This window comes from Ornithorhynchus anatinus, chromosome 17 (assembly GCF_004115215.2).
Source record: "Ornithorhynchus anatinus isolate Pmale09 chromosome 17, mOrnAna1.pri.v4, whole genome shotgun sequence".
Lineage (NCBI taxonomy): Eukaryota > Metazoa > Chordata > Mammalia > Monotremata > Ornithorhynchidae > Ornithorhynchus > Ornithorhynchus anatinus.
Window position 1 is genome coordinate 29,542,228 of NC_041744.1, and position 13,678 is coordinate 29,555,905.

The following is a 13,678-nucleotide window of genomic DNA, read 5'->3' on the forward strand; positions in this document are numbered from 1 at the left end:
AGAGATCATGTCTTCTAACTCTTTTGTTCTCCCAAGTGCTTAGTACAATGCTTTGCAAACACTGAATGCTCAATACATGCTACTAATTTACTGAATGAATTTAGAAAGAAAAAAACTAGTTCCACAAATTCAATATGGCTGTGGGCTGTTTCAGTGTAGGAAGAGCATGTAAGTTAATGGGAGTGAAGTCACAATGCTGTTTAAGCCTTCCAGAATCAACTGCACCTTCTTAAAAGGATTATTTCAATCAATTCTAAGAGGAAAAACTAAGGATGACAGTTTGAACTTAACTTCCTCCATCTCCCAGATGCTGTCCTGATGCACAAGCCCTCCCATGTCCCCTTCCATGCCACACAGAACAGGTATGGCTTAGTGGATAGAGCATGAGTTTGGAATGAGAAGGATCTGAGTACTAATCCCAGTTCCGCCACTTGTCTGCTGTGTAAACTTGGGCAAGTCATTTAACTTCTCTGTGCCTCAGTTACCTCATCTGTAACATGGGGTTTCAGACTGTGAGCCCCATGCAAGACCTGGACTTTTCCTACTTCACAATGATAGTGTTATACATAAAAGAATTGATCTAAAAGCATTTTGGAAAATCAACTTGAAGAACTGTTTCCTTTTTTTTCAGTTAAATTAGCCTTTACACTTTGTAACAAAGACTTTCCTCTTTGGTACAATTGAGAGGAAAAAAAAGTCTGTTGATTATATGGCACAGATCTAGAAGGTACCAGTGGAATTGCCTGCCAAGAACAATGGATGAACCTTGAGTCAGAGACACCAAACCAAAAACATGTGCAAAAGAATTGGTTTGCTTAATGCCACATATCCTGTCATCTCTGCTAGTTGAATTCTTCTTGGGGCACTGAGTGCAGAAAGGAAATGAATAGGTAGGGATGGGAAGGCATTGCCAAATGTATCTGCAGGCTTTGCTAACATTAGCCAGCTGCTGGCAGAACTAGAAATAGAACTCAGGTCTTCCCAATCCTACAACACTGCTCTATCCACTAGACCAAAAGCATGACTACCCAGAAGCATTTACCTTATAGATTAAGGTTAACATATAATGAGTGCTAAATTCCTTAAGATGACGAGCTATGGTAGGTGGAATCCCCCAGTACAAAGATAAAAATTTACTGAGCTTTCAGTTAGATATTTTCTTGTCTTCTGTCAGACTCACAGCCTTATTTATATTTTCTTTGAAAACTTCTCAAGAGTAACAGGAATATTCACTTTTCTTTAAGTGTACCATGCAGCAAAATGTCTGGTCCATTGGCCAAGATTTGTTGGTCTGTTAATATGGCTCTATCCCAATAAAATGTATCACATCTGTTTTTCATTAAACACTTGCTTTAATTCTTATAATTTAGTGTTGATTCATTACTTACATTTACAATGAACTATTTAGGTACATTTTTAGCACCACTTATGTGCTCATTGGTATAATTTTCAACAGCCAAGAAAGTGCATAACCTAATAGCATATTCAATTGTGGCACTGTGGCAGAGCACTGGCACTTTGCTGTGGTCACTATGGCCATATATGGGTCCTGCTGCATTTTGCAACATGCTGCCTCTCTGCTTGCCTACTCTTTCATTGCACAATGGGCTGCAACAGAAATGGGATTGACAGGGATTAGAGAGTGCAAGTAGCACTACTCAATCCCCTAGCACTAAACTGATCTCTTTGTGCTAGATTATAAACTCCTTGAGAGCGAGGATCATGTCTAACTCTGTTGCACTCTCTAGAGTGTTTGCTTCAGTGATCTTCACAAAGAAAGCACTCAATAAATACATTTGATTGCACAGGTCCTGGATCTTGAAGGCCTTTTGACAGGACTGAATCTCGTCCATCATTTATGGGGGGACGCAATATCAGGTATGGTAGTATCTTCATTCAGTGTCTTGTAAGGTTTTTTTCAGGATACACTTTACCCCTTATTTCAACTTCAAATTCAAGATGATCTTTGTCTCATCATTTTTACCCCTGTGATGTTGGTAGGGACTATCATGGGAAGATTTTTCTATTTTCCCTCTAAAGGACCAAGATTATTGATGCTTTATTAATTTTGAAATTGTGATAGTAAAAATTTATTATTGGAGACAGGTGACTATAATTCCATCATAGCACATCTTCATTACTTTTATTTTCTTTTATTCATTCATTCAATAGTATTTATTGAATGCTTACTCTGTGCAGAGCACTGTACTAAGTGCTTGGACTGTACAGTTCGGCAGCAGATAGAGACAATCCCTGCCCAATCATGGGCTCACAGTCTAAACGTATTTTGAAATTCAGTCAACCATTTTCTGTTTTTCCCCTCATTAAAAAAAGCCTATTGTGTTTCACCTATGGGACTGCAACCTCTCCTATGGTGAGATCATTTCTGGGTCACCATAGAGAGTAAGGGACACTGCCATTTTATTAACTGTCTTAACATGCTTATATTTTGTAAGGTTCAAGGTGAACTAAGAAAAAAAAGCAGAATAGGCACTTAGCTTTATTAATTTTGATTTTTTTCACTCTGAAGAACACCATTCTCCCAAAATGTTTGCTGTGTTACATATTGAAAACACTTATATTGAAGAATTTGTATATATATTAATGTCTTCTCCATTTTTCCACAACTCCTGCTCATCTCCTGCAGCCCCAGTAACCACCACCCCTTTTAAAATTCTAATTTCACTATGTCAGGTCACTTCCCTCTCTTGCAACCTCTTTCTCCAATTCCACCAAAGCCACAGGTTCAGGCCTGGGAGGAGACTGCCACTGCTTTTACCCTCTCCCATTCTGTCCCCCACATCCCAGTCCAACCTGGTCCCCACAGTCATGAGACAATCCTGAAGGTAGAGGCTGCAGAGCAGGGAAAGGGCCTCCTCTGGTGGAACAAAGTTAAAAAAAATAGTGGCATCATGTGGAAATCGAGGAAAATAATTCTACAGGAGTGTGAAGTGGATTCAAGGGTGGGGAAACCCATGGGAGTGACAGAGAAAAGGGAAAATCAATTTAAAAGTTGTGATGGATCTGAGGAGGAGCAGGAAAGTTTAAAGAAGGACAGGAAGGGTTGATGTAGTGATGGCCAATTGATCAAATCACTCTAATTGTGATATGAGACTTCCCCCCTCCCAGCCCCAAAGCACTTATGTACATATATGTAATTTTATTTATTTGCATTGATGCCTGTCTCCCTCACTCTAGACTGTGAGCTCGTTGTGGGCAGGGAATATCACTGTTTTTTGTCATACTGTACCTTCCCAAGCACTTAGTACAGTGCTCTGCACACAGTAAGGCTCAATAAATATGATTGATCAATTGATGAGACTGGCCATAACAATTGGAAGGAGTTCTAGGATGTCATTAGTTTCTTGGTTTGCCAAACTCACAGTAACTGTAAGAGCCCAGGTCTTCTAATGGTGTCAGAGGCTTCTACAAAGTTTATTCCTACAGTATGAAAGTCTTAATGAAGTTTCCTGCATTTCATCTGTATTTGACATCCAGCAAAGACTATGTCTTGAGTACCATGATGTGGTTCTTGAAGAAAATTTTGACATTGCCACATACCACAATATTTTGGTGGCCACATCCTTCTAAATCTAGACTATAAATGAAGGTCTGAAAAAAAAAGTGTGTCAATTCACAGAACAAGAAAAACAATTTTCACTGTTTCCCCTGTCTGTTTATCCCAGAATCCAGGTTTTGCTTTGGATTTTTCAGATGTTGTTTAGATGAATAAAAGCCACTAAAAAGTTGTTTTTTTGAAAAGAAAATGGGCTTAAAATTCTAGGCAATGAAAAGCTGCTCTTTAGCTTTATGTCCTAAAAAAAAGTTCTATATTATATGAAAGATCCTCAAAGTTTAATATGCTGTAAATGACTCTGAAATATTCCTATCAAATTCCTCAAAGTAAAGAAGCTTAAGAACTTTGGAAAAATCATATATGGAAAAATGCGTTAGGCAAATAGTTGAGGGATTTATGATCTAAAATCTCCGTAGGTTCATACATCCATGAAGAAAAAATGTTTGGCAATCGCAGACCCAGTTATTAGTTGAGAGCTAACCACAATAATCTTACCATGACACTTGGTGGGCAGGCTAAATAGCTTTTAAAAATGCTTCTTGAGGGCCCCTACCCACCACCGTGCTATAAAAACTCACTCATTTAATATTCTTTCCCTACTGGAAGGTTGTTATTTTTTTTTTTAAAAAAAAGCCTCTCTGGGTTTTCTATTCACTAGACTGGCTGGCTGGAGCTTCTGTGGGTTTTAGGCATAACATACTCTTTGGATTCCCATTCCTATCTAAAATACAGAGGATGTCAGCATCCCTTTTGTGAATAGAGTTGCTCTGATTCTTTTAATAAATACAGATACTTTAGTACACAAAATTATATTAGTAAGAGGAAAAATGGTTGGGAAATTATATCCGAGAGAAACAGAATGAATCATTCTGTCCAACATAGTTTCTGTCCCTGTAAATGTTTTACAAATAGAAATTGTGGAGCAATTTAAAGATTTTACAGAGCAAGGGGACATTGTTCAGAGATCACACTAAACTGAAGCCATCCCCTCAGATTTAAGTCACAAAATTCAATTTTTTCATCATATGTTTAAATTTGTAAGGGGCATAAAGTGTTTTATGTAAAAATGATTAGTTTAAAAACCCCAAAGGAAACTTACATTTCTAAAACATACATCATAATGAACTTGGAATTTGTGTCTTTTACAAAACCAGGCTGAAAAATTGTACAGAATTTATTGATGTAGTTGGATGCAGTGTTTTAATTTTGTCTATAGGAAGGTATAAGATTTGGTTTCTAACAGATGTTATTCAGGGAGATGAAAATATAAACAATAATTAAATTAAGGGAGATATTCAGGAGAGCAAATGGGGGGGAAAATGATAGGCGAGGCAGTGTTGGCTAGTGGAGAGACCTTGAGATTAAGTCACGAAAAGTGGGTTCAGATTCTGGCTACACCATTTGCCTGCTGGGAGACATTGGGCAGCTCACTAAACTTCTCTGTGCCTCAGTGTTGTCATCTGTAAAATGGGGAAAGACATCCAGGCTTCCCACCACTTAGACTCTGAGTCTTGAGTGGGAAAGAGATTATTTCCAACCTGATTCTCTTGAGTCTACCCCAGTGGTATTTATTTGAGTGACTGATGCTCTCTGCACACTGTATACCAAGAGTAGAGTTTGTAGACCCAATCCCTGCCCTAAAGGAATTTACAGGCAAATAGGGGAAACAGATATTAAAATAAATTACAGTTAGAACAAGCAGACTTGTAAGAAAAAAATCCATCTTGTACTGTTCTCCAGGACAGCTCTTCAGAGCACAGACCTGGGGACTAACGTGCCTTGGAAATTAGAAACTCTGTGACCCTATTTTTTTGAGGGCAGAGATAAATAGCGCTAGCTAGTTTCTGAATGGCTTAAGTTAACATTGAGGTGACTATACTTCAATATAAGCCTCTCTCCATTTCTTCAGTGATTCTCATTTCACTCTGAAATGAAATTTAGGGGAACTTTTTCCTCCAATATTTCAACAACTTTAATGTTGCAAGCATATTTGGCTCTTCCTTCTGGAAATAAAGTCATACTTTCATATATACTATTGCGATTTCCTTGTCTCAAATTGTTACTCTGGTACTAAAAGGAGTAGTGGCTAAACCCCCTCTTCATTCTGTGATTTCAACAAGTTCAGTAAATTGGCCGTTTTAAATTTCCTGTGTCATAGGGAAGAAAAGTGATCTGGCAAGTATAATTGATTTATAGTTTTGTGGTTGTGTCTGTGTGTGTTCACGGGAAGATAATTACGTTTTCACCTGAGCTATTTTAGAGCAACTGTTCCTACTTTATGTGTTAGTTTCTTATGTATTCTGGGGTACTTCTTAATAAAGTTGTAGCTCAGGTTTGGATAAGAGATCAGACCTTTTAGTTGTATATCTAGATCTGTCACTGATTTGGTATATTATTCTTATCACTTTCCTTTCCTCAGCTCAACTTTTATTTAGTCTTAAAAATTTGGCTGTGTAGATTTACATAATAAATGATTCCAATTGTTTGACATGCTGATCTCCTGCCTTATTGCCAGGAAGACTTGCTAGGTGAGTTTAGGCTACTGCATATATTAAAGGGAAATCCACTGCTCTGGAATTGGCTACAATAAATCCCTTTCTGTATTAGTGGAATATTTTGGAGAAAAGGAACTACAATTGAACACAATTTAAATGCTGAGGGGGGAGAGAAGGAAGGCCGGTGGACAAATGGTTTCCCTGTGGAATAGCTGTGTGGCTTGGGAGTCTTTGAAAAGATTGTGAACAAGTTTCTCATACAGACCAGGGACCAGATTAACAAATACAATGCACAGAATCATGACAGCATGGAGGGAGTTCTAAATTCATAATGGCTTGTTAGAGAAAAAGCTGATACAAACTAGCTAATCATTTAATTAGATGTCATGGAGGGCAAGGATCCAGTGTCCTTCAGGTATCATTTGGGCCTAATGTCAGACCCCGAAGCCTAGGCTGAGTAGACCATTGCTGTTATCCAGTATGGAATGCCTTTACTTTCTGGCCTTTTAATTTTTCCATTGAGCATGTATTGCTAAATATCATAATTCACTGACTACTTTCAGTTTTGTGTGTCTGAGAAATATCTTTGGATTATAAGGATTCCCTAAAGCAAGCTGGTATGTAAACTCAGTCTTATCCAGACTTGCCATGTCTTATGGCATGTCTTATAGCCATGTCTTATGGCAAGAATTCTTCCAAAATCATCAGAATAGAGCAGCTTCTTATGACCTATTCAAGGTCATTTGGTGATCCTTTTACAGGCTCTTAGTCACTGTCAGCCAGTGGACTGAACAAATTGAATGGCTTTCTTAGACAAAATGGCAAGGGAAACTTTTTTAAAAGTGTAAATTTTAAGAATGGAACTATTCTCAAATTGATTTGAGATTTAAGATCTGAGTGTGTCAGACTCATATTTCTGAGACTGGAGTTTTCTTGCTGTAATACTCAGAATGAAGAACAGGATTTCCAGTCCACCTCCAAAAAGACATTCAGAAGGATTAAGGGAGATAAAGGCAGACCCAAATGCAGAGAAGAAACTTGGAACAGTCTCTTACTGTTGTGAAATGAAGTGTCATCTCCTATGGTTCCTGGGAAATGTTCTTTTCTTGGCACATAGTAAGCACTTAACAAATACCATCATTATTATTAGATATTTTGCAACCACAAGCTCTCACCAAAGACTGACTGCAGTGCCGCCCCACTGAAGAGAGTGGAGTCTGTGGGTGAAACTTTACACTCTTCTCCATGTTGCCTGGGAGAAGTGAGCAGGGGAACCAACAATTCCCCTAACACCTCCCCTCCTGTCCTGGACTAAGCTAAGGTAGGGACATGGAGGTCATAGACAAAGGGAGGATTTATTTTCCTTACTGCCCATCTGCTTCCTAATCTTAATTTGAGTATAGGATGAAGTAGTCCATGATGTTTCAATTTAATGTCTACTTTATCCAAACCATAAGTGAACATGCTTAGAATGTATTCTTTCTGGAGGAAATTGTACTGAAGAACTAACTGGACTAAAATACCTTTCTCTAAAACTGTTAACTGACCTTTTAAAGCAAGTATCAATCCCCAAACAGGTACACATTCATGAGTTCCTATTATTAAACTCATACAACCTAAAATAATTTACAAGCAGTGTACAGGTTGTCTGTTACTGACAGCTCCAGATTGTGTTGTCTAAATCAATACTAACTGTGAATAAAAGACATCTAATACAGATGTATTCTTTCATCCTTACCTTTTCCATTAGTGTCACTGGCCTCACAGCAATCTTGTCATTTACTTCCTATATTTATGGACAAGACGTGCATAGCCTTATTTACATATTCTGGACAGAAAAAGAGTCCTTTTCTCCAGCCCCTTTCCTTCTTATGTCTTCTAATATCCATCAGTGTTATTTTTTGAAGCAATGACAACTCAGAGTAAATTCATGACTGCGTTTCTGACATACCATTAGCTGAATGTCAGACATGTACCTGGCATTACATGTACCTGACACTACACAAAGCACATCAGATGACATGATCCTTTGTCCTTGTCTTGAAATGATACAAATGCAGAGTGCAGGTGCTCAGGTCATAGTTGACTCTTCCTCTTATCTGCAAACATACATCATGCAGTTTCTTCATTTTTGACAAATAGTGTAAAATTGAGGAAAGGAGAATTATGACTATATATTTCCATATATGATAGGAAACCAGTATCACAATAGGAAAATTGAAATATTTTCAAGAACCAAACCTAAAATAGTAATATACAGCATTTTCCAATGTGGTACCTCAAAGCTTAAAGAAAAAAATAGATTCCAATATGTCTATTGCCCCGGTTCCAGACATTTAACTTTCTCCTGAAACCCCCTGGGCCCTCACCTTCCCCTTCCCTTGCCTCTGACTATACCAGCTACTTCGTTGAGCATTCAAAACCAACAGGTCCATGCCTGTTTACATATCAGTTTACTCCAATCGCTTCATTCACTCTCATATCCTTCTAGCCATCTCTCAAGATGAGATTTCACACCTGCTTCCAAAATCTATCCATTCCATCTACACCACCAATCCCATCCCTTCTTACCTTGGACCCACTCTTTTTCATTCCCTGACCACCTTTCTCAACCACTCATGTGGTTCTCTAATGTCTCCTCTTCTGCCTTCTAATATGTTCACGTCCCTTCTATCTTAAAAAAAACAACAACCAAAACTCCCCCACCTACCAGTGGCGTTGGTAGACATGAAACTGGCCCACAGGACTTAGTTTACAATCTGCTAACAAGTATCTCTGAGGCACTGTCAGCTGTCTTCCCACTATTTATTCTTGCTCCTTTCCCTCTACAATCCAGTCACGTGTTTCATTCCTCTTGAGCCAACCCTTTCACTGTGTTTCGTTCTCTGCTCTCGCATTTTTGCCTTATTGCTCATATTCTCCTCCTATCTAGAATTCCCACCCCCTTCATATCTGACTGACTAAAAGGAAATGAAATTTAGGGGAGGTTTGTGTGACTTGGTGTAAACTAAGACCTTTAAGACTTTCTGACTGCATATTCAGAAGGCTTCATGCTGTGATTTGGGCAGTTTTTAATTTATATTTTCTCATTTTCACATATATACATACTGCACCAGACTGCTTCTTTTGTTCTGTTTTGCTTTGCTTTCTGTCTCCTCCGTTTAGACTATGAGCCCATTATCGAGCAGGGATTGTCTCTAACTGTTGCTGAATTGTACATTCTAAGTGCTTAGTACAGTGCTCTGCACATAGTAAGCGCCTCAATAAATACTATTGAATAAATGAATGAATATATGACTAATGAAACTAAACATGAAAACATTCACTTGGAATGTGGTGCCAGAAAAATATGTGGATTCATTTGAAAAGAAGCAACATAAACGACTGTTACTAGAGGAGCTGGTTTAAAAGGTCAGAATTCAATTGACTAAATCACTCCAATAAGAAAAAAATATATTGCATCCTGGCTGGATGACGGTTTAAGTAGAGAACAAGCCTCCATCCTTTCCCAAAATTGTCTGCAAGTGTTAATTTTATATGAGCTGAAGAATTGTAATAGGTAAGTATGATTACCCACTGTCAGATACTGATGTTGTTTTGGATTGCTTTGAGGCTGTGATGATACTATTTACTATTTACTTTCCTGCCTATATAGATAACACTACAATGTATCATATAGATAACACTATTATCGAGAAGCAGCGTGATTCAGTGGAAAGAGCCTGGGCTTTGGAGTCAGAGGTCATGGGTTCCAATCCCGGCTCGGCCACTTGTCAGCTGTGTGACTTTGGGCAAGTCACTTCACCTCTCGGTGCCTCAGTTACCTCATCTCTAAAATGGGGATTAAGACTGTGAGCCCCATGTGGGATAACCTGATTCCCCTGTGTCTACCCCAGCGCTTAGAACGGTGCTCGGCACATAGTAAGTGCTTAACAAATACCAACATTGTTATTATAACACTATTAGGCATAAAATTAAGACTGTGAGTCCCATGTAGGACATGGACTTTGTCCAACCTAATTGTCTTGTGTCTTCTGCATGTCTCCCATTCTCTTCTCTTCTTATCACTAATCTTTATTCTCCTTTCTGATTTTATCTTCTCTTTCTTTGCTGTTTTCTTCTTCTCTTCATGTGCCACTCTTCTCCCTGTCTTTTCTCTCGTCCTCTTTTTTTCCTTCCTATGTCCTAGGAAAGAGGTACTTTTTTAAAAAATTATGGTTTCAGAGCCCTTCAGTGTCTATAATTGTTTATAAGTACTACTTTAGAAATCATGTCAGAGATGATATCATGAACACTTTTTATTTCAAAATTGTAAGAAGTGATTCCTTTTTATTTTTCTTTTTACTATTTGCTAAGTACTGTGTGTCACACAGTGTTCTAAGCAGTGGAGTAGATACAAGTGAATTAAACTGGACACAGTCCCTGTCCTGCATAGGGCTCAGAGTCTAAGTAGAAGGGAGAGCAGAACAGACGCACAGAGAAATTGTATCTTGCCCAAGGTCACAGAGCAAGCATTTGGCAGAGCTCGGCTTAGAATCCAGGTTCTCTAACTCCCAGGACCATACTCTTTCCACTAGGCAGTGCTGCTTTCATCTATTTCATCTTCTTCCTTATGACTGACCTGTCTGAGTATTCAAATGGAAAAGGAAGTTAAAGCATCAGGCATCTTGCCTAGAGAGTAAAAAGGGGCAAAATGTTGATTTGAAGTGGTAAGACATTGATGCTAAATGTTAAAAGCAACTTGAACAAATGTCTCATAGGGAATGGAAAAGGGAACAATCAAAATATTGATGCTAATCTTTTTTTTTTTGACCTGGCAGTATTGGGTTTACCCTTAACAGGAGGAAAGGAAAGGCTACTGTCACCATCTTCCTGTTAAAACCATGAAGCCTCAAACACCACAATTCTGATGATCAATGTAGTCTTTCATTAGGAACACTGGATCAACTTTGGTCCCGAGACTTAAGGACCGAGAACCCGTGTGAAGAAATTGTTTATAGGGATAGTGGTCTGTGAAGTGCCATTTGTCCTCGCTTGTCCTTGCTAGTCATATTCCTGCTGGGGCACAGAATGCAATGGGGCATAAAGGTGATAATTCCAATACTCTGTAGAATGCTGTGATTTTTGACCCTTCACTTCTCTGAAACTTCTTTCTATAAAGTCACCAACAATTTCTTTATTAACAAATCTGTCATAGTTGACACAGTCTCACCAGTTCTCCTCCTATTCTCTGGCTGGTCCGTATCAGTCAGCTTTGCCAGTTCTTTCTCTGCCATTCCCAAATGGTGAATGCCCCATTATTTTTTTCCATATTAGAATGTCAAAGTTTTCCAGACCCGCTTATCTGGAAAAATATCTGTGTTGCCCTCCTCCACTGTAGCATTCAAATAGAGGCATCAGGCATATACTTTTTTATGGTATTTGTTAAGTGTCAGGCGCTGTACTAAGTGTTGCGGTAGATACAAGATAATCCAGTTGATCACAGCCCCTGTCCCAAATGGGCCTCATAGTCTTAATCCCCATTTTATCGATGAGGTAACCGAAGCCCAGAGAAGTGAAGTGACTTGCCCAAGGTCACATAGCAGACAAATGGTTAAGCCTGGTTTAGAACCCTGGTCCTTCTGACTTCCAGGCTCTTACTCCATCCTCTAGGCCATGCTGCTTCACTGTTTTCTTTTTAAAGTGATAGTTCTCAAATGGCCCTGTTTCCTATGTTGGCAGGGTCATCTGGATGCCAAGCCAATTAATTTCTAACCAAAAGGAGGCTCTATCAGCCACTGCAATGTTTGCAGGAGTTTTATAGTTGTAATGGAGGCTTATTTCTTATTCATTTAGTCCTGAAATAAGGATATATGGTATAATAAGGATATATATACACATATGCAGGGTCAGGTTTGATTGCATCATTTTAAAGGCAAGTGAGATCGCTTGTGACTTTTTTGTAGCCCAGGGGCACATTTGTTGCCTTCTCCCCAGAAAGTAGTAAGTCTTGGTGTTACCCATACTACTCTTCACTGTCACTGTATGACCAACAGCTATTATAAAATCTTTCAAGAGATCAAGGATGTCAGAAGGGATAGCTGAAAAAAAATAGAACAAAACACAATACACCTAAATAATTGGGCTTCGGGAGGGGTGTGTGAAATATCATCTTAGCTTATGCTGAATAGTAATGTCTTTTCCAAGCTAGAGAAATAAGTGTGTGACGGATAAAAGAAAGCCAAATTTCTGTGTGCTTTTTCCCTTCCTAATCTGTCACAGGCCAGTGATCAGGTTAATAGTCTGGAGAAAAAGCTATCTTGTCAGGGTAAACTAAACTTTCATCATGACTAGATCCCAATATCAATGAGTTGTCAGATACAGAAATAGGGGGGAAAAAATCTCTTTAATGATCTTTTCAATTTATCTTTGAGGCACCTGCTGCCAAAAAAAGTGTATGCCAAGCTGACTGACAGCAAATAGTTTCTGGGAAAGAACCACCACTTTTCTCTCTTTTTCTCCCTCCATCTCTTGAATTTCCAGATTTTTGTTTGGGAGCTGTTCAGCAGAAAGAGACAATAATGTCTTCTGTCAACAGAAATGTGCCTATGTGCATTTTTAAAGACTGCTTTTTTGAAGCCTAGTTGTCAAGAGCTTAGTTTTAAAATAGAATTCAGTGTCAATATGTGTTACTTCCCCTAATGTTGAAAAATGGCTACAAAAGAGCCAGATCAGATACTGTGTCACCATGTCAGCAAGCGAAGATACTTATTGGCTGCCCACCCATGGGGAAACATCTTTAGAAACCGGAAGGGGTTAGATGAAAAGGACACCATTTCAGTTTCTTCTTCTTGAAATTTTCTCATTATCACAGAGGAAAAATTGTATAGGTGCTGAAAACACTTTGCCTGTCCTAGATACCACTTGTCCGGGGTATTCAGTGTGTGCAGTCGAAAGCTCAAGCACATTTATAATGACTTCAGAATTTTCTGACTTGTGTGAATTTTTATAGACATAAGAAAAGCAGGCCATTGGTCTCTGCAAATGAAAGGCAATAAAATGTTCATCCATTTAGAGTGTTTCTTAGGGTAACTGAAAAACATAGTTAATTACCATCAGGTATTTTATAAATCTGCACTAATATGTCTACATTGATATACAACAATTGATTTTTTTTTAATGATTGCTCTCGCTGAGAGGAGTGGGAACTAGAATTGCCCTAAAAATTGTCTCATATGGTTGAACTACACTTCTCCTGGCACATTATTGCTGTTCCAATTTTGTAATATAAAAACAATGTATAGAATACTCTTAAATCCCCTTTCAGCCCACCCCAAATTCCATAATAATATAGTATACCATCACAAAAAACATGAATTACAGCATCCAAAACAAACAATGCCACTCTTTGGATGTGGGTTAGTTTTATATGGAGTCAATATTTCAACACTGGTCAACACTTCTTAATGAAGATAGGCTTTACTTGTAGAAAAGAAATGAGAAACATTTTCTTTTGGAAACGTTTAGGCTTTTAGTAGCAAAAACTCCGGAATACCGGATCTCCATTCTGGTAATAATTTGTCTCCAGTCTTCCAAAAATTCCAAGAGGCATTAGTAATATAAAATA

The 13,678-nt window shown here is 38.4% G+C and overlaps 1 long non-coding RNA gene across 2 annotated transcripts in view; it reads left to right on the top strand.

Annotated features, from left to right (window-relative positions):
* Positions 1-263: 263 nt before the first annotated feature.
* Positions 264-13,678, top strand: part of LOC114817703 — a 136,707-nt gene continuing 123,292 nt past the window's right edge. For both annotated transcript variants that reach the window (XR_003765557.2, XR_003765555.2), the window contains exons 1-2: positions 264-362; positions 1,809-1,878. This is a non-coding gene — a long non-coding RNA (uncharacterized LOC114817703). The remainder of the gene's footprint in view (positions 363-1,808; positions 1,879-13,678) is intronic.